This window comes from Impatiens glandulifera, chromosome 4 (genome assembly GCF_907164915.1).
Source record: "Impatiens glandulifera chromosome 4, dImpGla2.1, whole genome shotgun sequence".
Lineage (NCBI taxonomy): Eukaryota > Viridiplantae > Streptophyta > Magnoliopsida > Ericales > Balsaminaceae > Impatiens > Impatiens glandulifera.
This window is the reverse complement of record NC_061865.1, coordinates 24,594,955-24,599,375: the sequence shown is the minus strand read 5'-3', so window position 1 is coordinate 24,599,375 and position 4,421 is coordinate 24,594,955. Positions and strand designations below refer to the sequence as shown.

Genomic DNA, 4,421 nt, shown 5'->3' with positions numbered 1-4,421 from the left:
TATAAGACATACATCAATAATCTGGAATGCATTATCAGGACAATTGTGGAAGAACTTGATCATAACTCCAACTGATAGAGCAAACAAGAGATGGTCTTAAAGACGCAGTTGAACAATCATGAAATCTGCAATAATAGATTATATATACTACATACATTTTTGGTTTTAGGTATCGATGGTATACATTTTCTACAATAAAATATCTTGATTTATATAACTACAAGTACAACATTCAATTAGAAGAGATATGGACTCTTTTAGATGTTCAATAAATTTCAACCTATTTCTCTACTAAACTGTATCATCAGGGGTATATTTAGATCTATCACCATGATGAAATTTTTAACCAAGATACAATACTTCTTAATCAACTTAAGACAAAGTTAAACCGAAGATGGTAAAGAGAACATCAGATTCATGATTTTGTTTTGAAGAAGGACAATAGCAGGTTTAGAAGGATGGAGGAAGAAGAAATCCCAAGATATTACCAATTCAACAACTCAAGGCCTCCTCTATTTGTTCGGTTGGACGTCTCTACCTTAAGAAAGAAAGCAAATAATTAATTTAAGACGAAAAAACACTGAAATTCAACCGATTGGAGGAAAAAATGATCGTAGAGTAATAATCACAACAAAAAGAAGCCACTATAATTAACATCATGAAGCATAACATGATCTACTAAAGCTTGATATATATGTCAAGTGAAGTAACGATCAAAACGAAAATCAAGATGACTAAACCTTGGTAACTCGAAACTAGTTAAGTCCTCCATTGTCCTGGATCGTGATCAGCATCACGGGTTCTTTTAGCAAGATCTTCTTCTACAGCTTTCATAACATATTTTTCTGATTGAACAAATGATTCCAACAGTTGGTTCTGTAATCTGATTAGTAGTAATATAGAATAAAAACAATATTTACAAATCATCCAATAAATATTGTTACCATCTCCTCATCGTAGTTGTCCTCATTATCCATAATGTGTACAATCTCCTTTTTATCTTTGCTTACTTTCTTAACCTAATTGTATATAATAACATCAACAAGATATAGTTACCGAAATTGGTTAGGTTGGTTGATTTGGGAGTGATTTATAACTTTATCGGATAGTTTTACTCTCTTGGAACGGCATGGAGAAGATGAATCATCATCATCTACGGTCTACCATGAGAGAAAAACCTCAATGAAAATTAACTATGTGTGTTTGAGAAACAGTTATTTACCATCACTCTCTAGGTTGTCCTCTAATCATGTACCTTGAAATCAATCAAGCTTAGCACAATACGAATAGTTATTAATACAATATATATCTGCATGATTAGAAGCAAACATAAAATCAGTCAGGGTGAAGCATTCAAAGAATAATCAACTAGAGAAGAAGAGTGGTACTGAACTGTATAATTTTCAATCCTTTGAAAAATAGCACGGCTAGTCAAAACAACACTAACAATAACACTTAGGCCTGGCTCGGTTAATTCGATATCTATAACTCCCCTTGCAGCGTCTGTAACATCTGCAACTGCTATTCCAATATCAGGTTTCTTCAGAGCAAGTGTATGTAGCGTCTCCTGTCATTCTCACTATCTGTTTATTCTCTTTGAAGAATCTTCACAATCTCGTACTTGTGTTCTATCTGCACAACAAGATATAAATAATTAGAAACCATTCAAACCCCATCTGCTTTCTCTATGAGCTTATCCACTTGAATAACTTCATTCTCATTTGTGTGACGGCCCAACAATAAGGAAGATGGGTACATATCTGTTCCCATGCCAAGTCTTCGGCCTATCTCCTTTGCAATTGCCAACTGACCACCTATCTAGCACATACACAAAAATAAATTTACTCTCTTCCATTTGTCTTCTAATTTAACAGATGTTGTTTCAATTGTAGGCACCATAAGAAATAGTTTGAGATACAATTTCACAAGAAATGAAAAAATATGAATCATTGCCTGTGATCATTTTGACATTAACACCAAGGTTAAGTGATTTATGGATAGTCCCACAAAATCTCCAAGGACCTTCAGGGATGTCCTTAGATTTCTCTGGGACTTCCTGAAAAGAATTGATAGCAGATACGGTGCTAATTAGCATGTTAATTAAAAAGAAGATGAAAAAACATACATATATTTCTGAATTTACTACCTGAATAGCAACAGCAAGAAACCGCGAACCTCTCTCAGCATACTTTTCAATAATGGCATGCATTTTTTCAGCAATAACCTGCAATAAATAAGAAAACATGTCCTCTTTGTGTTAGTTACATAAACTAACTTTCTTTCAAAATTTTAGAACCAAGGCTGAATTTCCATCACTTGCTTACAGGCTTTTCTTCGAGTTTATTAGGGACAAAGATCTTCAATTGAGCTTCCGCTTCTTTAGATGAAAGCCCTACTGGTGATGTTCTCAGCTGTTCAAATACTTCATCCAATGGTAACTGCTCCTGTTGAACCAAATCAGCTGACAATGTTAATTATCACATTTATATTATCACTTTTGTTTGCCCTAGAATTGTCAATCATTTTACAAGGTCAATCCCATCACGGTTAAAACTTTTAGGATCCAACAATGGCTTCTCCAGCTCCATAGCCATCCTTTTAGTCCCGCGAACTATGAAGTTATATTGTCAAGCTTTTCTCATCACAAAATATATTCATATGAGTGCTTAGTATTAATAACAGGGAACACGATCTGTTCATCATAATGACCAAATGACCAAATTACGTTCATTACTCGAAATGTTAACTATATTAAACTATGTCAGTTCAAAGCTAAAGGTAAAGAACAAGATATGAAACCTGGAAACGTGAGTTAGCAGTCGTCATTTACTCGAGTGTGAGAAAAGATCTGAATGGATGAATGGAGAGTTACATGAGTCAAATCCTATCGTTCATGAAGATGAGGACGAGTAATTTGAGGTTTATCCAGTGGAAATGAATAAATATATAAGAAAGGAAGAGTGTAAGAGTGAGGGTTTACATGGCGGCGATACAGATGACGATGATGATTAGGCTGTTGATTAGGTAGCTGGCAATGACCTAATTGACGAATCAAAGATCTTAAACTCTCCATCTTCGGAGGAAGAGGGAGAATTGAATGTGGAAGTGGAAACGGAAATAGCTAAGGCTGAAAGAGGACATATATTCATGTTGACGACCGGACATGTGGTCGCCATTTGAGTTTAGGGTATAATTTAATTACACACCTTAGTTTATATTTTATAATTTATATATTTTTTTAAATAATTTATATAATATAAATTCAATTAATTTATAACATATAAAATAATTTATTTTTTTAATTTGAATCATATAAATACAAAATTAGGTATATATCAAATTTTTATATTTATAATTAATAAATAAACTAATTAAATTATAAGTTAAAAAATAAATAATTTTATTATATAAATTATTTGCTTTTCAATCTTAAAATGAAAATATTTGATAGTGTATTTTTGTCCAACAAAATAACTAGTGGATTGAGTAAAAATTGTTATTGGCAACGAGGAGGCTATTCTAATTTTTTTTTATAAATTCAATTAAATAAATTAAAATGTAAATATTTTTATTTAATTTAAATAACATTTAAAATAAGTAATAATAATATAAATAAGTTATATATAATTAGGCTAAAGATTATATACAAACCCTCATGATAATTTTGACAAATTAATATTAGTATTTTAATTTGATAAAATCTTATATACTTAAATATAAATACTTTCATCTATATATATATACCGAGGGCACTAAAATCATCGGTATAGAGGTACTATTACCGACCATTTTGTATGTGGTCAGTAATAATAACCCATATGCCGACAGTTTTTGTTCTAGTCGGTATTGAAGTACTAAATAACAACGGTTTTTGTTATGGTCGGCATATATAGTCGGTATTGAATCTTTTTTTACTAGTGTTAATTGATAGTTGAATCGGTTACATAGTAATAAGATTCCTTATTCTGAATGAATATATAATAATAATAATAATAATAATAATTGATTTTAATCATCTGCTACTCTATGAAAAATGAAGATAAATTAGAAGAGATAAACAAAACTGATTGAAGTAAATTAAAATTACATTAATTAGAAGAGATGATTTTAATCAATCTGTTCTAACTATGAATTTGATTAATCCATCATGTACAATATAATTTTTAAACAATAATAACATTGATTGAGATGATATTTTTATAAAATATCATATTAAAAATAAAAAACATTTACAGTAAGTAAATATGAAAAACTAATAATGATATCATCTAACATAACATATTGATAAGAACCAAATATAAACTTTCACTTTTGAGTCATATTGTTTTATTAGTCTTGAGTTTGTCTTAACCAAAATTTGTTAAATTACTTTATTATTAATTCTTCAAGTGTGCTTATTCCCCTTCTTCCTTACCATGAAA

The 4,421-nt window shown here is 30.5% G+C and overlaps 1 pseudogene; it reads right to left on the bottom strand.

Moving 5' to 3' along the window:
* Positions 1–992: 992 nt before the first annotated feature.
* LOC124934975 lies at positions 993–2,594 on the bottom strand (annotated as a pseudogene).
* Between the last annotated feature and the right edge of the window lie 1,827 nt (positions 2,595–4,421).